At 39.5% G+C, this 23,044-nt stretch overlaps 1 protein-coding gene and 1 long non-coding RNA gene across 2 annotated transcripts in view; one reads left to right on the forward strand and one right to left on the reverse strand.

Annotated features, from left to right (window-relative positions):
- The window catches only part of AMER2 (APC membrane recruitment protein 2), an 81,279-nt gene extending 65,184 nt beyond the window's left edge, over positions 1 to 16,095 (forward strand). Inside the window, exon 2 of the transcript XR_012994410.1 lies at positions 16,077 to 16,095. The gene's annotated coding sequence lies outside the window, so the exon portion shown is untranslated. The remainder of the gene's footprint in view (positions 1 to 16,076) is intronic.
- The window catches only part of LOC143155396 (uncharacterized), a 37,500-nt gene continuing 20,574 nt past the window's right edge, over positions 6,119 to 23,044 (reverse strand). The window contains exons 2-3 of the long non-coding RNA XR_012994411.1: positions 8,416 to 8,511; positions 6,119 to 7,369 (exon numbers count right to left, since the gene is read on the reverse strand). This is a non-coding gene — a long non-coding RNA (uncharacterized LOC143155396). The remainder of the gene's footprint in view (positions 7,370 to 8,415; positions 8,512 to 23,044) is intronic.

The raw sequence follows: 23,044 nt of genomic DNA on the forward strand, positions 1-23,044 counted from the left end.
TTAAAAATAATTAAGTAGAGTTGTCTTTTTTTCAGAGCACACACACACACACACCCCCAATTGTCAGAGTTATGGTATTCTGTTGCTTATTAATGAGACTTCTGGAAAACAAGTTCTTGCCAGGGTTGTTTTAAATCTTGAAGTTCTGATTAAATTTTTTATTTTATTACAGTGAAAGGTGAAAAATTGACTATAGCAATCAAAAGGTCATTTCTGCAACACTGTCAATGCAGGAAATACATTTACTCTAATGCCCATAAGAGATGTTCTTACAAGATTCGGAAAAATAGCATGTTAACTATTAATAACTATTGCTGTGGTAGGAAGAGACATGCCAGAAACAGCAATAACAATAATTACCTGTAACTGTATTCCTAAGAAACCTAGCTATTTAAAAGATCGTTTGATAGAAATTATGTGGGTCAAGACCTGTCATCGCTCCAACAGAAAATGTATGTGATTCATTTTATATCATTCTTGATCAAAAAAGCATAGAAAGCCTGATATCCCAAATAGCTCAAAACCTGAAAACTTCATATTTTTGTGAGAACGCTTTAATTTTGAAAACTGGGTAGGAATTACCTGATTATGGTAAAACGATTTTGAAAATAATTAAGCATTCTTCAGTTTAGGCATTATAATAACTAGCCAAGGATTTTTTGCTTTCTTTTATCTTCACCTCTTTGCTGATGAGGAAGCAGTGTGATCTGAGGGATAAAAGGCAAATGCAAAGTACACTAAAATTAGCTAGCGGTTTTACAATGTAGGTAAAAAAGTGGCAAGAAATATTCCTTTGGTGATCTTTTGTGTCTCAGAGTAAGCGAAAGAAAGAATAGGTGTTCCTGCCAGAGATGTTGTCCTAAATGTGTAATTTTTGCTATACATTTGATTGATACGGATTTGTATATGCGAGTGCTTTCTTTAACTCCTGGTCCTGTGGTGAAGATGTCGATCGGTGTCTCGCTCGGGTGATTGACACACGTGCCAGTGCGGGGTTTTCTGTGAAAAGCTGTGGAAATTGCTAGATGTCTTGCTTTGGCTTCAGACTTTGAGGAACAAGGATCCTCTCTACGTATTTTGGTTTTAAAGACTTCGTGACAGTCATCACTGGGGATAGCAGCAAATTAATGATTTCTGGAACTAAAAGCACAGAAAATCTCGAACTATAAGATGTATGGGTCATATTTTTTTTAAAATTGTACTGTAGAAAACATTTTCTGTATAGCATAAAGCTTTTGGCCTTCCCATAGTTTGGGCTGAACCAAACGACTTCCTGACAATCTGGAGCAGTACGTCAGGGCATCGTGGGGGCCAGGGGCTCCGGGGGGGCTGGCAGCGGTGGGGCCATCCCGGGGTGGCAGGGCAGGGCCTGCAGCCAGGGCCTGTCCCACCACTCCAGCCCGGGGCATCGCACACCTCGACGGGGAAAGGGCTGGGCTAAGGCTAGGCCGGGATATTGGCCCGCTGGTGGGCCTGCCTCAGTGGGGCTGCCTCGGCGGGGCCCATGGCTGGGCAGGGCGGGGCTGTGGGGAGCTGAAGACCAGCCCCACTGGGGTGTCACTGGAGCGGGGACTGACGGTCCCGGCGGGGCTGAAACGGGGGTCCTGGGCTGTGGGCGGGTGGAGGAAGGCCCTGGGGTGTCCTGGCAGGGCCTATTGGTGCCCTCAGGTTCTCTGACACATTAATGTAAAGCTAGAGTAAAGCAAGGAATCAGTCATAAATAGCCGCAGTTTTGGGTGGTGTTTGGTATGCTTTTTTTTTTTAATCGTGTTTTTTTAACAGTGTGTTGTTGAAAGTGTAGCATCTATTGTTTAGTGTATAGACAATAACAAAGGCAAGAACAAGTGCTGGTAATGGAGCTCTCCATTAGTTGAGTCCATTAATTTCAAAGCTGGAAAAATACAACGGCGTGTTTGTGGGGAGAAGGAGAACACCTGGCGCCCTGTTGTCCTGGCGTGGCTGGCACAGGAAAGGAGTCGTGGAAATCAGGAGTTGGCGGTGTGGTCAGCTATGTCTGCAAAACCCAGGTAACAGAGGAGCCCTCAGATAGCAGGAGGAAAACCATGCTCTTTTGCTACTTCATGCAGCGCTGTTTTTTCATGACTTTGAATGATTGTAAGTCCTGTGAAACACGTTTAGTAAGAAATTCAAGCAATTTACGTGTTTAGGTGCATTTGCAATACGAAAATATGTGACAAAGGTGGTGTGGGGGTTTTCTGAGGGGGATTAACCTACAGTAAAATTTCTGTAAAATAATGAACTATAGTCCCATTGCCATTATTCTGACTTCGGTTGTTCAGGTAGAGTATTTGTTGTACAAGCAGCAAATACATCACATATGTTTGTGAATATATCTATGATTGGCGACTGAGATTCAAAACCCGCTTCTGATTCAAAAGAAGATCCACGCCACACTGGTACTGAACATTGTATGTTGCTTCTCTTGAAGTCCTCTGGCATGCAACAGTATATACATATATACAGCGATATATACATAAGAATATATATCATTACTTTTATTCATAACCAGTCAACTTCTGCTTTGTCCACATGGCTGAGCCTCTAAAAGGAGGACTACTCCCAGAAAACATGTAAATACCACTGATTTATTAAGCTGAATGCTGTTCTGTTTGACTGGCTGTATGTTTTACCATCTCATGACTATCTTTGTACTTTTCATGCAAACACTGGGAACAGCAAGGTCAAGAAGTTGTGTGTTTAAAATACACAGATTTGTATTCTGTATTACTCAGTGTAGTATTTGTGCTTCTGCCTGGATGGGATGCTTAGTTTGAGAGACAGGTGGAGAGTAAATGGGATCCAAGAGGCTTAGGAGTGTTTAATACATATCTACAGCTATTTGCTTGGCAAAGATGATGACGTTCCATTGCATGCTAATTCTTTTTGCAAAGCCAATAAAAGAGCGGGTTTTTTCTTACAGAAACTGACTTAGAAGTCTAACAGTGTAGGCTGTTGTGGGTTTTGCTTTTCTTTTTTTTTTAACTGATATCACATAAAACCTAGGTTGCTGTGACCTTATTCTTCTCCACAGTTAAGTGCAGGGGTAGCGAATTTTAAGGACAAGAGGTGAAGGATTACTCAGGAGGGTGCCAGTACAGACACTTCCATTTGAGAATATGATTTGATGAAGAATAGAGTAAAGCAGAGGAAGATAAGCAGTGGTGAGTAATATTTTCTGTACTGACAAAAGGGAGAATTTCCTTGGTGAAGTAAAAATGTCCGAGAGAGGACATCAGCTTTTGAAATATGTGCTCTCTTTAACTAAGATTGGTTGAAACATGATTTGTCTTCCACTGTAAAGGATTTAGGGAATAAAGGAATAACCAAAACCTGGTCATATTTAAAACTCACAAGGAAATTCTGACTTCTGTGAAACTGATTGCAAAACTCCTCTTGACTATGGTGGAAACAAAGATCTTTCAATTTATGTTGAAGAAAACAATGACATTTTCTTCCACAATCTGGTAGAGAGAACAAAAGAAAGCAGGAATTAAGAGGCCAAATTTGTATCTTCTGCAATGATAAAGAGGACAGGACAAATTAATCTTTGACTGGGGTTAAGAAATGTGATTAGACATAATGTTGTTGAAATTCTGCTGCTTTGCTGAGGAAAAATTTTAGAAAACCCATGAGGCAATAATAAAAATTACAGTTTGCAGCTATTGCTGGCAGGGATTGAGGGTACTTGTGCACAGATATGGTGCTCATAAATGATAAGCCATAATGTCTCAGAAGTGACAGTAGGCAATGATTTTAATTTACTTATGTCTCAATTAACTTATTTTTTGACATTCTGCTTAATCAAACTGAGTTTTACTTAACTTCTTTCTACTGACAACTGAACTGCTTGTTTTCCTCTCTCGTTCCCCCATAAAAGCAGATGGCTTAATGCACAGATGCTCATGGACAGCAAAGCTGAGTTAGCTTTGTCTGATTAAATATTTTTAGAGAAGAATAACTGACTTGTCAGCTACCGCTTAGTATAACAAAGCCAAACAAAATGCTTTCTAAATAAGGAATTCAACAATAACTTTGCAGCCCTCTCATACTAACTGTGCATATGGTCTCATATAAGCCCATACTCTGTAGCTAGCAACTGTGATGCCAATAACTTGATTCCATTAAAAAAGAGGAGAGATGATCAGGGTTGGAACAAATGAGGTAGTTAAGATCTAAAATGCATTGTCTAGCAAATAACCACGTGTTTGCATGTAAGTTCTTCAAGACAAGGATTATCTTTTTGTTCCGTGTATAGTGTCTAGCACAAAGGGAATCTGTGCCATGACTAAATCTCAAAACAGTACTGCAATAGAAATAATAATAAACCATACAGGGAAAGATTATTTGTGTTTTAGAAAAAAGTATCAGTTAATTGTTTAACTAAATGTATTTAAAATTCCCTACTTTGTTCTCTCTCTTTTTTCTAATAATGTCAAAGTAACTTTGCAAAGACTGCTTGTGAAACTGGCTTGTTACTGATCACTGAGAATAAGAGTATTTCTTTTAATATGCCCAAAACACAAGCAGTTATTTGATGTTGGAAGCTGGTCAGTTTGTTTGATTTAGTACAGTGATTCATTCCCACTTTCTCAGCAAGTCTGGTGCTTGTACTATTCAAAACAATTCCGATATTTAAATAACTGACTGTATTTGTGTTGTGGGGGGTTTTTTTCAGTTAATGCTACTAAATATTTGATGTTCAGCTAGAGTTTAATAATTAGAAAATATAATGACTGCTAAATTAGCTTTTGCAGCTTTTTGGTCAGTAGACTGACATTTCACAGCCTGCCTAGCTGAAATTACTTTCAGCTAATTGAAGATTTTCTCACTCCATTTAGCTGCTAAACCCTGGCATATGGGCTTCTGATCAGTTTTCCTATGCAAACAGATCCTCAGAGGAAGCTAGCAGTGAAAATAATATTTAAAAAAAAATGCTGGTTCAAATACAGTTAAGACAATTTAATGTGCATGTTGGCAATGCTGGAACTGTACTCCACTCATCTGTCAGGGGAAGAGGGTTGGATGGAAGTGAGGAATGAGCTTCCCACACTACCTGGCAATCTGCTGGGAAGGAGCACTTCTTGGAGGCAAAGAAAGAACAGCATAGCCACATAACGATAGCTGATTAACTCTTGGATAACCATGTCTCTGTAGTTGCCAAACTACAGTTTGGTAGTATGCTGCTACTCAGTAGTTGCTGAAATACTCCTCGGGCAGCAATTTGACATGTGGTACTTATAATAACCTGGAGTTTATTTTGAGAGTGATGGGTTGGGTTTTTTTTATTTAGAGAGGTTAGGGAGATTAAAATAACATGGGCATCGCTAGAAAGATCTCGTATGTCAACTATGTTGTTTCTGATCGAAGGAAATCCTTGTACATCCAGCTTCTTAACTACCTGGTATTAACTTAGACCAGGCTTCTTCTGAAAAGAAATACCCTTCATATGTTAACACAGTTTTCCTATTAACTAATGTTACCAAACAGGTCTGTTTGCTGATATTATCGCTCATACCTTGCTTCAGTAGCATTGCAAGACCTGCACTTGATTTCTGCTCTGGCTGCCTCTCATAGTAACTTTTTTGTGTTGCAGAGAGCTTGTGTCTCATTGTTTTTCACTGGTAACAGCAACGTTTGCTTTCTCATTTGTCTGAAATGAGTTTAGTTCTGGGGTGATATTTTCAGTTTATCAGATTTGGAAATGTATCACTCTTTAGGTGGAGAACTGCATGAGAACTTCAATGATTTTAGTGCTTGTTTCTGTTAGTGCTGTAGTTAATTTTAAAAATTAAAAAAAAAAAGGCAGGGGGAATTGTAAAAATGAACTGTAGCAGTAGAGGCAACAGAAACCTGACTTGACTGGTCTTATTCTCATATTTTCTCTATTCTCTTTATGTGCCTAAAGTCAGGGATGACAGAACTGTGCTTTGAGTAGACACAGAGGCTGCAGGAAAGGAGGTTGCCTAATATTAGTGACCCTATTATTGGACCAAATTTCACTAGCTTCTGTTGTGAATCCTAAATAGAACTGAATATGTTTTCATGTGTTCACTATCTTATAGAGAAGATGTATGTCTTGGGGAAATATTAACTTTTAGTTTTTTTCTGATAAAAGACTTTAAAATAAATTGCTGTCAAGATATTGAAATACTATTGGTGACATAAATGTGTCCCATCCATCAACTTCCCACCCAAGAATAAGATTTATTATGCCAGTTTTTTTTGATTGAAATCACACTTTCATTTAAAAAATGTTTAATGAAATATTTCCTGCTAGTTTAAAGTACAGAGATCCTGAGTGTACCATCTGCTACAACGTCTGTATATAAAAATGACAGTCACTAATTACACTGTGCCAGTGGGGTGGGGGATGACATCAGAACTGAATTAGGTTTAATAAATTTAGCAAAAGATACACTTTTAAGATAAGAACAACTTCAGTATATGAAACTAGAAACTAGTATGAATAATAATAATATTGTTTTTCCCCCATAAAAGGCTGAATTTTTAGTATTGTCTAAAAGGGATATTTTCAGCAAGCTTGATAATACAAGTCCCGCAGAAGACTGACAGTTTGGGATGTCTCCTGGACTCTGTAGTGGTTTGTGGTGGACCATTTAGGAATGAATATTCAAAATGTTTTTGTTACCTTCTGGCATATTTTGATACACTGTCCATATAAATCCCCAAACTGGGTTAATCATCTGAAAAGGGTTTAATCATCTGAAAGTTAATTAAGTTCTCTCTAGTCATGCATGTATTGTATGTTTTCACTGGACTTAATTTACTGCTAGAAATAAGCCCATTAGGATAATTATTAGGATTCTGTAAGGAAAACAGTTATAAGCAACATTTTCAGGTTGCAAAAGACTCATGAAATTGTCCTGCACTTGATAACTTCATGGTTTAAACTCAGGTAACTGTTTTGCTTGGAGAGAAGGAGAAGCATATGGTGTGTATCCAGCAGCAGATGTGTCAGTGACGTGGAGATTTTACCAATAAAAATGTAGACAACTAGGAAAACTAGGTACCTCAAAGAACAGTAGAGAATGGAGAAAATCTGGTATGGAATCTTCAATGGCTTTGAGGATTTAAGCAATGCCCAAAATTTGAACTAATAGCCTTAAATCCACAATAGGGAGACAAAAAACCCTACAGAAAGTTCCCTGATTTCTGTGGTAAACTCCACTGCTAGAAGCCTTCAGCTTAGGGAAAGAAGGTGACTGAGGAGTTGTGTCAGCAGTGTTAGCGTGGGAAAAGTGAAGTGGAAGATCTGAGAAGAGAGGACTTGATCCAGAAGCTGGGCTTGGTGTTCCCTTCCTCTGTGTCAGCAATACAGTTCAGGAGCCTGTTGTGCCAAAACAAGGTTGCATGGTCAAAATCTAATACCTCATTTCCCAACTTTAAAATTTTCTCTCTTTGCTATATTCCTGTCCTTTCAAATAGGAACTCATGCATGCAGAGGGAATACATGGATTTCTGGGGGGCGGGGTTTGTTAATTTATCCTTTGCAGAGCTACTTATATTCCAATTGAGTCATCATTGTGGTTTAAACTTCGATACTACCAACGTTTGCAGCATAGACCTCCATCTCTAGAGTTTATAGAGTAAATGATACTAGTAGTATGTTGCTACCTCTTGTTGAACAGCTTTTAAAACATGGGATGCTTATTAATGTGTAAAACAGTAGTCCCACTGATAGGGAAACCTAGGATCAGCTCTAAGTCCTGTAATTTGGAGTTTTCTAGACAGATGCTTTCATCTTGAACTTCTCTCCTTTCTCTCCTGCTTGCTTCTTTCCATTCTGGGCATATAGGCCCTTTTCTTCTTTGGCTATTTGGCCCCCTCTGCCACCCTCACCCACTTGCTTTTATTCTGTTCCTGTAACTCTCCTTGCTTTTCTTATCACTCCGTGCTCAAATCCAGCTTTTTCCAGCTAATCAATAAAGCGAGTTGTAAGAACACAGGAGAGAGTGTCCTCGCTTCTGGTACAATAACAAAAGCCTATGCCTGGGGCCAGACAATTCACTAAAACCAAATTTCAAGTCTATGTCCCACAGAAAGTGCTGCTAGAGATTCTTAACAAGAGCTCTTGACAAGACTGTAATTTTCCGTAATCTCAGTTTGAAAACAACCTGAACTGTTTTGATTAAAACTTCCCACCAAAAAATTCAGCCGGAGGCAGGCGTCCTGTGCAGGAGCTCTCTAACTCCGTGGCTGACATCTGGCAAACACTGAAGACCTGGAAACAGGCTCCCAGGATAGGAAGTGTCATACGATATCAGTTCTAGCTGCCAGCTTCACTTCTCTTGCCTGTGGTAAAAAGTATTGTTTCAGCTACTCTGGTGGGTGCAGTCAAGCGGAGAGAACTTCTGTAGGGTAAAGGATACTCACGTGAGGACTCCTCTGGCCATTGCTACTCATATTGAAACGTCTCAGAGCAGTGTTAACCAGTGCTTAACTCCAAGCAGTGCTGGAAAGTCTGCAGCCCTGTATGAGCAAAAATTGTTTTGTGGGTTATTATTTTATTTTACAAAAAACTAAGACAAAAAGAGGCATTTCTAGGCACCTGATTTAGATAACTTTGAAATCTAATCTGTCTTAACTTGAACTCTCAGAACTATTAATTCGAGCCAAACTGTGCCATATAATTATGTTGGCTATTCCCTGTGGTGCAACATTGTCTGCAAAAGACACTGGTCACGTGAGTATAGCACTGTCAGGCAATTATGACCTGTATTGAAAATTATTGAAGCTTAACTAATTATCTAGCGAAAATTCAAAAGGAGAAAGCTCCTCCTCCAACTCTACATTCCCTTCCTTCCTAGTGAAAGTATGGGTGCTTGAATCAATGGGAGTTTTGCTACTGATTTCTGCAAATCCAGAGAACAATCAATCATGAGTATTTATTCCCTTCTTCCACTTTACATTTGGTTGATAAATTATATTTTGCAGTAATTCTTGGGTAAGGCAATGAAAATGTTGGTTTCCATTTCCTCTCCGAGTGCCATGGGAAGTTTTTCAGTGTAAATATTACATATTACAGCATTTGTGGAGTTGATGTTTATGCCTTTTTTTGAATTTCAAAGCAGGTGACAAAACTTAAGGGTGACATTTTTGTTCTCCTGATTGCAGGTTCAGTGAAAGTCAGGTGGTATTTCCGCTCAATGTCTTGCATATTAGAGTCTAACGTGCATTTTTTTCTTCTCTACACTTGTGTGCATGAAATAAATGTGATTTAGAAATGATCAGCTGGACAAAAAAAATTGCATTGGAGATTTTTCTTGCAAAGAAATTTGGGATAATATTCTTTGAATTCTCTTGGTTTATCATGGGCAGTGACTCCACAGTACACTTATTATATATTGAATATTCCTCCTCTTGTTTCAGAAAAAAATAAGGCTTCATGTCATCTTTAAACACTCAGCATCAGTGTTTGAGAGACAAAGGGAAGATTTTTTTTTCCATAAATACTTGAAAATCAAGTGATTATTTTCATTAGCCTGGTCAAAACTCCTTTATGATCAACTGTCTGTACAGATATGAAGATTTAAACCTTTTGAGCAGACTACTGACCATAAGCAATTTTCAGATTGTGTGTTCAGCTGTATTTTTTACAATTTGGATCTGCATTGAAGCATTAGGGAAAATAGTTGTACTGTTGTAGTGTTCAAGTTTGAATATCAAGTAGCTGAAAGAAATAGTTTATCATTTTATTACTGATATAGAAGCAGAATTCTAAGTAATCTCAATTATGAGTACCTTCAAAAAAAATTTCCTTTTGTGAATATCTTTAATGGAAAAAAAAGAAGGAAAATCAGAGAAATAAAGTTTATATTTACCTGACTAAAATATGATTTTCCTTTCCTCAAAGGTTTTAAACACTTAACACAGATTGATGTGTGCTGATAGAGTCTTTTATTCTCTTGTGAAAGAAAACAAAGCCACATTCCCTACAGATCCGCATGGGCACTAATCATCTCCAAAGCAGTCGATTCTTGACTGGTCTGAAACGTGTTTCGTTTGCTCTTGTGCTGCCCGAGAAGTATTTTCAGTGCCATGAGCCCCACTGAGTAATGCTGATTCATGCACACAGTTCTCATTGCATTAATGGGTTTTTCATCCATTTAGTTTTTGTATAATCCACTGGTGTTGCCCTGAATGGAGACCTTATATCTGTTATACCTGCTGTATTGCATACCGCAGAGATATGCTGCAAGACTAGAGATTTCTAATCCAGTCCCTAGCATCTTGGCTAATTTGAAATAGAAAATTGGCATGCAATAGTAGACTTTAGCTATAATAGAATTTACAATTAGTTTAACAAAATTAATTTAGATTAGAAGATACCCGTTCAGAGCTTATAGTGTTTAAAAAACTTTATACGAACTACGCCGCGACAGTGTTTTCTGCTCAATGGCAGGCTTCCCACAGGTGCAGGGAGAAACAGTGGGGCGTCGAGCTCCTCTCCAGAGCTAGCAGCCCGCTGGTGCACAGGCAGGGGTGACGGGGCGATGGCTGTGGAGGCAGGGGCCTAGCTGCCTGCTGACCTCGCTCCTGCGAAGCCGGGAGCTGCGGCCTCCTCACCCTGGCCTCAGGAGGTGATGTGGCAGGTCTCTGTGCTGGCTGGCTCGGGGGAAAGGGAACACGTTCCTCCTCCTCCAGGGAAGAGCTGTGGATGTTGTGGGCATCCAGGAACACAGCTTGTCTTTTAAAAGATGGATCTAGCTATGTGTTAGCTTGGGAAATATGCCTAGTGGTGCAAAGCACTTGGTGATTTACTGCACCAGAAAAGTCCTGGTGTGCTTATTTAACACATTTATCGGTCGCGGACTGCCTGCTCAGCTTGTTACATAAATGTTCTCTTGCGTGCAGAGAGCATCAAGGTCGATCGAGGTCATACAAGCAGTTTGATGTGAGTAGATGTGATCAGAGCGCATAATGACATTTGTCACTGGGCCTCTGCTCCTTCTCTGCCCACTCCAACACATGGCAAAACAGATACTACTTTCACAAGGAAAATCCATCGCAGCAATGGGAACATGCAGTGTCTCTGTTGTATTACCTAGGTATGTCACACCTGATGTCAATAAACAAACCTATAGAATCATAGAATCATAGAATCATTGAGGTTGGAAAAGACTTCTAAGATCATCGAGTCCAACCGTCAACCCAACACCACCATGCCCACTAAACCATGTCCCTAAGCGCCTCATCTACACGTCTTTTAAATACTTCCAGGGATGGTGACTCAACCACTTCCCTGGGCAGCCTGTTCCAATGTTTCACCACTCTTTCAGTACAGAAATTTTTCCTCACGTCCAATCTAAACCTCCCCTGGCGCAACTTGAGGCCATTTCCTCAAGGACATAATGCAGATAGTCAGCATTTCTTGTCTCTATGAATTTTGAATTTATAAAAAAGAACATATAAAGAGGGATGGTGGTGATCTTTCTGCAGCACATGTGCCTCATACACCACAGACAAATGTAAGTTGCTAAAGGCTGGAGCAAAAGATATGGCGATTCACAGGCCTAATCTTGTTAGCATTTTAAATCAACTTGCTTATTTTGTATCGAGAGTGCACTTCTAAGTAGCATCCTTTAAACTTGTTAGCATTTTTCTATCTCCTTTCCTGTGACTAAAGTACTTTTCATATAAGAAAAACTCAGAAGATTTTTAAGTTCAACTTCTTTAAAGGCTAATAAGGCAAATGCATGCTTGCTTGGGTCTGGTGCCTGTCAGGTCAGCTTCTGAACCACCGGGGGAATAGATCAGCATCACTACAGTGACACTAATTCTTCCAGCTCATTGGTAGCTTATTAAGTATGATGCGTATAAAAAAAATTACTTCCTCCTTATTCCAATAAGAGATCTGAATCTGGGATCATTAGATAATGCTATGTACAGACTTACTCTAGCTCAAAATTGCTCTCCTCCCACATTTTACTGACTGCACCTACACTGGCATCCCATCTTACTGTAAGCGAACGCTCTGTCTTGGAAGAAGATCATACCCTGCAATAGAGCTTCCCACCACCTCTCTTCCCAGCCTTGGATGTATAGATCTTATGTCCCAGGATGTGATGATATACTTTATCCAGAGTGCCAAATGAAGATTGTAGGAATGAAATTAAACAAGAATTAAGCAGCAGAATTAATTCACACAGATAAATGTTAAAAAAACAGAAATCTCCAGTCAAAAGTAAGAAAATGTATTTCACAAAAGCCAGTTTGATCTCTCACTCTTGATCCTTAAGTGAGGGATGAAAAATGCCTCCGGGAATTAGCCTGGGAACTAAAATTCACAACTTTAGTGGATACTAAAAATCATGGACTCAATAGAAAAACTGGTTGGCAGTGTTTCCTCCACACCATATCCTCTATTAAGAGCTCACTGTTCTGTAGGCAGTAATTACTGATTTCTGGTCCCACAGTGCCTAAAATATTATCACCTCTGTTTCTGCTAACATTCTCTTCTGCTCCCTTGGTACCAACTGTCTTTTTCCTTGAAAAGGACTAATTCAATTAAATTAAAATCAGAGCAATGATTCATGCTCTTGGTTTAGCTTGGAGATTCAGAATTGAAAAAGGGCTTACGTGCTTAAGAGCTTGTAATTTTTTTCCAGCTCTATCAATCAAAGTTGCCTTTATAAACATTGTCTTGTTTATACCGTTGGAGCATCGCAGGCTACAACAACATTGCATTACAAATACAAAGCATCACTGGTGGTTTAAAAAAATGGTGTATGCAGTCTGAAATTACTGAAAACCCACTTCTGCTCCGAGTCTTTTTTCAGTAGCTTTATTTTTACTTAAAAACCATAAAGTAGCTTGTATGTGGATCTGATATGGCAGCTAGGAGGTTGCACAGGGGATAGCAGCATGTCTGACTTGTGGTGAATTAGCCTTAATTATTCAAACTCATGAGTGGCTTAACAAAAACCAATCACTGCTTTCTCTCTTCCTCCTCCTGCCCTCCCTTGGCTTTGCTGGTTCCATTGTTTATTGGCATCTGTTACTGTCAATGTCTGCCTGTGACTGGTACAGATAAGTTGGGCTGCTGGATCACAGGCAGGGAGCCATAGATAGGGGGTGAAGAACAGCTCTGCTATTGTCCATTTACTAGAAATTAATTATTGTGATATAAAAGAATAAAAACTGTTCAGCAGCTTTATTGGTCAGTAATCTATATGATAGCTTTAATCTAGAGAAGATTCAGCAATTACAGTGAAATAATAATTTCTGATTGAGGTAATCTGTATTTATAATTCTAAACTTTGTGTGAGGTTTGCCAAGTCCTTAATGGTAAAGAAATATGGTGTTAATGTCAAAATTATTGAAACTGCAAAAACAAAATGGCAGACTAGCCAAGATCCTACACTGTGTTCACTGAGCCTTTCCCTGAACTGCAGAAACTGCATTTAGATGTATCAGATGATTTTCATTCTTTCTCCATTAAAGATCCAAAGTGTGTTCCATATTCTTAGGTTACTTTCTTAATTTTTACTTTATGGTGAAAAAATGAACGTTAATTTGTTTAGTGCTGAGTTAAAGCCTAGAGATAAAAATCCTGCTGTGGTTCATTAAAGGATTATTTTAGTTAGTAAGTGCATGACAGTAAAGCTGAAAGGTGTGGTTCACAACTTGGCCTTTATTGGTCCAATGGCAACATCTGTACTCGTGAATGAAATGGGACAAGACTCACTGGCTGGAGGGCAAATAGTGCGATTCAGCTTGCATTCCAGCAGCTAAGCTCTCTAGTCCCCTTCCCAAAACTGGACGCCTTCATCCACAGTGCTTATCAGGCATTATTCTTCTGCTATCTCCACCTTGGTGTGGTGTATGAAAGCGGTAGCTGGCTTAGGCCAAAATCATGCCACAGAGTGTGTAAATGAACAGCATGCTCACAGGGTGATCATAGGGTGACCTCAAACCCGTGCCTTGGCCTTGTTTAGCCCACAGATGTAGGTGTAGCCCGCTGTGCTAGGTGTTATACAAATGCAGAAAAAAATGATGAACCTGAAGAACTTATTGCTAACATATAAAAGAAGCAACAGACAGAAACAGGCCAAAACAGCTATACAGGGAGCCACCGAAGCAGCACCGGACAGTAAGATCAAGTTTTATCAGGCAGAGGGTAGGTTCATCTAAGAAACTGAGACACGTGCAATGTGACTGATTACATCTCTATGGATAGCTCCGAGCTCCTGTTGTTGTGAATGAAGAGATAAAGACACTTCTTGGTCCTGTAAAGGGAACCCAAGTGACTACTGGGCTCCATGGCCTGCAGAAACTGTTTGATAGAAGCCATTTTCTTCGATTAGACATTAAGTCTGCAAACTCTTTTGATGGAGAATTGTTTTCTCTAAATACAGTTCTAATCAGGGCAATCATTGGCAGATCTTACTCTCAGAACAGTACGTACATGTAGGAGAACAAGAGAAAGTATGATGGGGTTTTTAGCTTCACACTCCAAACACATTCAGTACAAGCAATGAAAACACAGAAACATAGGAAAAATTAGGTTGGAAAAGACTTCTGGAGGTGTCCCGTCCAACCATCTGTTCAAAGCAAAGCCAGTTTCCAAGTTAGCTCAGGTTTCTCACTGCCTTCTCCAGTCAGGTTTTTAAAAACTTCAAGGGTGGAGATTGCTTGACATTTCTGTACAACCTGTGCCAGTGTATGACCAGTCTCATAGTCATAAGTTTTCTTCCTAATACATAATAGGGATTTGCCTTTCTGTTCTCTCAGTCTCTTGTCGTATACTACGTCTCTATTCCCTGACTATCTGAGTGCTCCTGCTCTGGATACACTCCGGTTTTTCAACATTTCTCTTTTACTGAGTCTAAAACCGGACACAGTACTCCAGATGTGGCATCAAGAGTGATGAGCAGAAAGGAGCGATCATGTCCCTTAACTTGCTGGTTATGCTAATGCAGTGCACTGTGTAATTACCGTAGGAATAGGTAACACAGATTTTCAAAGTCATTTTAATCAGACAGTTAAAATGTAAGCTTCTTGCATAGAAGAAGTGGAAGAAGAAAATGATAAATGTAAATATTTTAGCTGATTTTATGTGTGGGGAAAATGCAGTCATGTTAATGCATTCATATATTCTAATAATAAATGCCAGCATTGTAATTTATTATCAGATACAGCAAAGTGGATGTCAGTGTAGTGAACAGCTACATAGTACTAAATGTTATTCATTCAGACATTGTTTAATTCTTGATACCTCTTTGAGTTGGTTAAATAGCATACTGGAAGCTAAACAGAGAGCAGGTAATGTCATTGTTTTGCAAAAATCCACTTAAATGGGCCTTTTTTCCTTTTTCCTTTCTTTTCCTACTTCACATGGGCACCAAAAAAAGCAAGTCACCCCACGTAAATGGATAGTCTAAAATAGTTGAATGAATGACTTGGCTAAGCTCACAAAACGAAGCCATCATTATTAAAAATGGCCTAGATAATTTGGCATCTTTATTTGTTAAGAACCTGACCTAACACAAATTGTATCTCAGGTCCAGGAAAACTAGAGTGCCACAGCTGGAACTTCAAGTGTGTAACATTTGTCTAATCCGTGATCAAAATGTCAGAAACAGATCTCACCAATACTGTTTCAATCATTATGTGCTGACTTCAGCATTCCAATATGGTACCTATTTAGGCATTGATGTTTACAGACTTTATTTCATTGATTTTCAAGCCTCCTGTTGTTCAGCAAAATGTTCTTAAAATGTGAAATAATCTTCCTGGGTAAGTAATAAATAATCTGATTTCTTGGGTCTTCTAAAGCAAACCTTGACAAAGAGAAAAATCAGTCACTGGCAGCAGATGGGACGATATGTCTAATATATCTCTGCTTTCTCTTTTTTCTGTGATTAAGTTGTATGTAGACATCTTGAATATACAGTTTCCCATATAAAAAGCTGCTATTAAGGCCATGAAGAGATTTTCAGGGATTAGCAAGTGCTGTCTGGGACTTTCTGCATTACTTAATACACTGTCTCCCTATTTCAGTGCATTGACTAGTTTCTTTTGTCTCTTTCCAGAGTTTCTCCATGAAAGCTGTCCGTGCTTCTGACTTGGTAAGAACAGTCAGGTTTTTTTCCCATGTGATACTTATGCTACTGATTTTAACAGAAACACACTTTTACTGCACTTGCAGATATGCAGAATGTCTCAAGAGCAGTGAATTTGTTCAGTCTTGGCATCTTCACTCTTAAGAGCCTTTTCAAAATGTAAATTAGAGACCAAGCCTACAGAATCAGAAATTTTAGAGCACATGCTAATTGCAGAAATCTGAGATGGTTGCTCTGAATGGTAAGTTGTCAGTCAGGCTTGCATTAATGTGAGCTCTGAGGATTTGTATTGCTAGCTTAGAGTAGCTCAAGAGGAAACGCGAATCTCTTCTCTCACAGGGACTGCAAAGCTAGCTCCCAACTCTATCCTCTTGCCCCTGAAGCTCTTTTAATTATTGTCATCTTGTTAGCATAATTCAACAACTTTAAAAATTAATTCAATGCAGATCAGTTAGTCAGGAAGTGAAATAGCGTTTCTTACATTACAAAATTATAACGTTACACAGTGATCTAAATTACCAGAAAGCTATGGGGCAATCCAAGTGTTTCTAGGCTTTTTCAGATTACAGTATTTCTGAATCAATAAATTCCCATAAAACATCTCAAAATCCTGTAGTCAGTGTTTGCTTTTCAAGCTCTAGGTTTATAAATACATATATTTATATGGGGGTGGTTTTTTTACTGAGCAAACAATAACTCTTCAGTTAAACAAAATTCATCATTTAGATACATTAAATGTGTTCAGAGGGTCATATTTGAAAAGGTAATTTTTAGAGTTCAATAGAAATGAAAACACGATCAAGTAGAAGAGCAAATGAGTTGAGAGACGTGGTGCTTTAGTCAACGCTTGCAACAGGCACAGAAATGGCTGGGCAGAGCTCATTGCTACCATTGTGTTCCTGTCATACAACAGGACTGTTTGAAGGGCTGTTTGTCCGTCCTGCAGGTGGAGATGGCCAGAGCGGTGACGCTCCAGGCTTGGCTCTTGCTGAGGCAGTTCTACATTCTCACAGGCCACTTCACAAGACAAGCTCACAGCCTCGCTTACAAGTTTTCAAGGCTGACTTGTGGTCTTGACTATATTGCTTTGTTATCATGAAAAGGAGGTTTCAGGAACTGTCTATTGACATAAAGATAAACGGGCTATTCTTACCAGCTGATGGCAGAGCAGGGAGTTGTAGTGCAGCTGTTTTGGCTTTGCAAAGAAATGGAGGTGTGAAAATTTCTGGGAAAATTACAATAGTGGGCAACAGCAGGGAAAATTCCAGGCCTGATTCAGAGCAGACCAGACTTCCAAACTGCTCTCAGCATCCTTGCCCTGATCTTTTGGGAGTTACATAACTAGGAACAAGATAAATCAGTCTGATTTAAATCATGCAGGGAAAGGCTCAAGCTGAGAAGCAGGTTTGGGGGTTCTGTTTGCTGGCTCTGTAGGATTATAATAAACCTTTCTACTAAATCTCCTTCTTAAGCCTGCCTCCTTTAAAGAAGACAAAGAGCACAGTGGTTGGTAGCACAACAGACATCATGTGTTTGGAATGATGACATAAACAAGCTCTGGGAAACAACAGTACAAAACATCTACTGACAGAGGGAAGAAGGGGAGGTCTCTCGCATTCTGCAGATGTACAAAATAGTTTCACTGTCTTGTGCCAGAAGCAAACGTACCAGGAATGTCTTCACAGAGTTAGGTCCTGCGACAGGAATTCTTTCCTTCACCAGCTCAGTAACTTTCTTTATGTAAGAGGGCAGAGTAAGGTCCTCCAAAACTAATTTGGCTAAACAGTAAGCCATATGAGTTGTGTCTTTATTGTGTCTAGCCCTGACTGAGACCTCTGAGGATCAGCATGTGATTTTCCTTCATCATAGCAGTGGTACATATTAGATTATGTGCCCTGGAGTGAGAGCTGGGGAAGGTACTAATGTGTGTGGAATTATGCAATACAGTAGAAACATTTCTAGAGGAGACATCTGCCATGCAGAGTAGGTGAGAGCAAATGTAAACAGCAGCAGAAAGTATCCGAGGATCTTAAATGTTGTGAGTGTATTTATGTTTCTGTCTTATGAGACTGTCACTGCCAGCTGAGCTGCACAGTGGGGATGAAAATAGCACATGCATGTACGTATGGTGCAGCTGTATCTGGGACATCATCTTTAAGTCAAACTCTGTCTTCTTGCATTTAGTGAGAGTAGTTATGCAACCACTGAAGAGATGGAAGGAGGCACAAGACAGTAAAAGCCTTCTGATGAGGATAAAAGGTGAATTGAACTGGCAGACAGGAGCTTTTCTGGCTCATAATAATAGTGGAAGAGAAGATCTTTTCAGCATCAGCATGAAGAATGTGTGCAGGAAAGGAAAATGGGAAGTTGGAAGAAACAGACTGCAGAACAGGGAGAAGGATGAGACCCAAGGCAAATTAGCTGGGGGTATAAATTAAGCCTGGAAAGATGATCCAGTTTACATTAGCAAAAAGTAGCACAGAAAAGGTGAAGCAGGATGGAAGAAATCTGTTTTGGACTGGGCTGAGAAATGAGTAGGAAATTAGAAATAAGATTTAACATGGCTTGCATGTTGCTCTGCATATGTATTTGGGCAGTGAACTCTTCCAGGATCTTATACGCAGCAATAAATGCTACCACACCTACAGGTTTCCCATCTGTTGCTAATACAGAGGATGCTGTGTGCATACCTTTGACCAAAAGCAGCAGCAGCTCTTGCAGTTAATTACCACAATTCTCCATTTCCAGACATTGATTATCTGGTGAGGGGGGTAAAGTTGAAACTATAATGATTGGGCTTTTTATACCTAGTCTTTGTAGTTTTGGGGGATATGTTGTCATGGAGGTTTTTTTGTGTAATGTGCATTGTTGTATCGTCTGAACTCTTTGCATTAGTAGTGGGTTAGGCAATGGGACTAGCAGTTATAGCATGTCTCACAGAATCTCTCCACGGAGAAAACTGTGGCAGTGGAGGGTTTATTATAGGTTTTTGTAATAAAACATTACTGGTTTGTGTAGAACAAGGCAAGGCTAAAGAGATTCATTGTCCATTCAGGGTTTGTGATACTCTGAATTTCCTGGGGAAGTTTATCTTTCCATTCTTGGACCAAGACCTGAAAGTTGTGTTTGCTACATGAATCTCTTTTTTTTGTGTAAAATTCCTGCGTGTTAGAGGACTAAAAACCTCACTTGTTCCTTCTGATCACTAATCACAGCTGTCATTCTTGGTACTTGGATTACTGGCACTTCAGCATTTCCAGCAAACTGGTGCCACTCTGGGAATGGGCAATAACCTACTACCAGAATCATCTGCTCTTGCGTCCCTGTCTGGAAATCTGTAGTATTTCAGAGACTGATGCAGCCACTCACGTTCTTTTATTCAGCCTGTAACAAACACAATCCTCTTTTGCTGATCAAATTGCTTCCAGGGATGTCTAGACAACCATCAGACAGATTTCTTCCCTGTGTATGGAGTTACTCCTGTATAAATATTTAAGCAGTTCTTCATTTACCTGATCACGTGTTTGCTGTACATTTTTAGCTGGCATTTTATTTTATCCATGTACTAACCATACACCCAAACTCTAATTACTGTCAGCACAGTGAGTTCGCATTCGGATGTTTTCTGGTCTGTTATCCTTATCGTACTTACACTTTAATGGATGAGATAAGCCACACTAAAGGTATCTTGTGTAAACTTCTGATAGTTCTTTGATGGTCTACAGACATCTTGATCATTAGTCCATTACCTATCTGCTTATCAGTTAACAATCTCAAGCCATTCAGTTGCACAGCTTTGATAATTCTAAATACAAGCTTCCTGTGCTTTGGGCCTACTTCACATTACTGTAACAAACAGTTGTAAACCCCAGCCTTCATCCTTGAGCTGGGACCAAGCCACAGAGTCCTAAAGATGAGGACACACATCTAATCAGTGTTTGGGAAGTGGGACAGTGAGAGTGAAGGACAGATTCTGCCTGTTCATGTCAGAAACTTGGTCAAGGAGATAAGCTGAATGTACCAACTGGATTTCCAAATGCACGCATGCATTAATCCTGTAATCTAGATGAGCTCTGATGAAGGCATGAGCTACAGAAGCAGTTTTATCACTTGTTGGGCTGGAAGAGAATTTTATAGCTGACTGGGACAGTAGCAAATGTAACCTGTGGTGCTGTTGTGTGAAAACCTGCATTAGCTGTGATTAGCTGTGGATGCAGGAGTGTTCTGAGATGACACACTGAAACGGCCAGTTGTGGATGCAAGTGTGAATTGCAACCAAAGAAACTGAAACTATTTTGCACTTTTTTAAAAAATGCTTTTCTCTGCCCGCATCACCCACATCCTTTCTCAGTTTCAGCTTCAATATAAGATCTTGCTGTTCATGATCTAAACCAGGCAGTGGGGCATACGAGAGGCAGGGGTATAGTCATATGCCAGGGGCCAGTACAGCTGAAGAGGTAGTGTGCTAGACTGTGTTTTTCTTTTTCAATTTAGAGACAAAGAAGTGGTATATTTGGAGTGGCTTACTTCAGCTTATTTTGTGCATGCAGGAGGAAGACAAAATTTCCTTTTCAAATAGGGCATTGACTCTTTGAATCACAGAGAATGCCATTTGCTTAAATCTCTCTTCCACAAGCCAGGAAAAGCATCACAATCCTAAGTCTAGTGGAAAATAAGGCCTTTAAGTTATTTAGAACTTGTTGATGAATGATTTCTGGAAATGTAGATTGTTGATTATCCAACAATCCAAGTTGTTTTGGAGGTTTGTTTGTTGTTTTTTTTTCCACATTTGTAATTTTTTCAACAAAGTTTAATAATTCTTTTTCTGGTGCCTTATTTTGCTACAGGCTTTGGGTACTTATGACTGATTTTAAGCACCCTGCAGAGTTTCTTAGAATGTAATTCATCAGCTGTAGTAAACTTCAGAAAGAGGTATTTGTCACGTACCTATACCTTCTTGCTAGCCTGTCAAGTAGCCCAGTCCAAATCACAAAAAAAAATCAGCCCTTATAATACATTTTAAATGTTATCAGGTTTTAACAAACTATATAAAAATGATTGGGTTTATTTCTTTATTAAAGGAATCTAAAACACTTAAAGGTTTTTGGCTGAAAAATATGTTCCCAGAGACCCTTTTCTACCAGTGACAGTGGAAAAGGAGATGTTAGAGCAAGCAGGATAAAAATCTTTTTCAAAGAAGTAGTAGAAATTATTTGCTCAAATAGGAGTTAAAGTTTCTGGTGATTATAGTTCAGCTGATATGAAATAAATGTGCTTTGACATACTAATTCTCCATAGGGTCACAGTCATCTTTCTAACACATACATTGTCATTTACTTAAACTCAGTTCAGCTGCTAGTGGCATTAGTAAACTTCTAAGAACATTATGCCAGATGTCTGGTTTCAGACTAGAGGTGTTCTGACACACAGGCTCCCTCTTGCACATACTGTGGAGGGAAGGAGTAAAGCCTTGCAGGCAAGGAACTGAGCTGAGCTCTGGAAGGTGTCTGGGTTCACCTCATGTAACTGCTACAGGCTTCCTCTGTGGCCACAGGCAAGCTGTTCTGTCAAAAAACACAAGCCTACACCTCACAATCCCTTTTTCCCCAGTGTGCCTCTCTGCCTTCAATGACATGACAGCATAGCGCATGGATCTTCTTTTGGATGTGCACAAGCAGGAGACTTTCTGCTCAGTCTGTAGAAACTCATGGCCTTGGGTTAATCCTCAGAGCACCTCAGCAGTAAAGCATTGTACAAGAAAAAATCCTGACCTTTAAAGAGGTTTCAGAAAGGAGTGGGAGGAAAGCACAGAGTTGCAAAGTGGCTTATTTTAGCTCATCTATCAGGTCAGCAATAGGGAGAGGAACAAAACTCAAGTCTGTGATGCCTGCTGTTACTGATCTCACTTTAACAGCCTTTCAGTTAATGCATGCCTTGTTCCCTCCCATCTGAATTGTCATATACACATTTGGTTTTTATCTAGATGACTGGTTTTATATGTTCTCCTTAAACAGAATTTTACTTTTTGCAGCTGCTCACTGGTTGGCAATTGGTAGCCACACAAATAAATATAGTATAGCAGAAAATAGCTGAGGCGTCTTTATAGTAGGACATCAGACTTCACAAATATAGCAGCGTACTGGAGTCAATGAGTGTATAAAAAAGAACAATTTGGTTAGTTCAGCATACTTGATTTCCAAAAATCTTTTGATACGTTCCTGCCTTACCAGAGGCTCTTTAAGGAACAAAGCAGTTAACTGATTAAAAGGTAGGAATCAAAGAGTTACAAATAAATGGTCAATTTTCATGATAGAGAGGTAACTATAGTCTGGTTTTACTACCTGCCGGCTCAGGCAATGATTATGTCAGTCACACCAATTACAAGTCTCTCAAAGACAAATCAAAAGGAGTAGGGCATCCCGCTGAGCACCGTGAACCCATTGATCTCAGGCTTGGTCACTGCTCTTGGGATAGTTTGGGATAGTTTGCAGAGAGCAAACGATTTCTCACCTTACCAAAGAAATGGCCTACTGAATGGCCCTTTAGAGCTGGACCTCTGGGTCATTAGATGCATAGTGGGCTAGAGAAATGTCTCTATGAGGAAAATGAGTTCAACTCATTTTTCTCTTCAGGCTGGAAAAGAAAAAACAAGAGTGAGGGTGTAACAGAAACCTATGGAGTTATGAATGTCATGTGGAGGTGGACTAGACAACCATGATTTAGTGTCCAATGAAATTACCAGGTATCAAGGTAGAAAAATAAGCAAGACTGAGTACTTTATTATACAGTTTCATAATTCAATTATAGAACTAGTCATCACACAGACGCTGTAGCAGCCACAAATGTATATGACTTTAGAGAGTAAGTAGACAAAGAAGAAGAAGGTCCATCAAATATTACTAAACACAAAGACACTTAAATAACTTTGGCTTTGGAAG

Source organism: Aptenodytes patagonicus, chromosome 1 (assembly GCF_965638725.1).
Source record: "Aptenodytes patagonicus chromosome 1, bAptPat1.pri.cur, whole genome shotgun sequence".
Taxonomy (NCBI): Eukaryota; Metazoa; Chordata; class Aves; order Sphenisciformes; family Spheniscidae; genus Aptenodytes; species Aptenodytes patagonicus.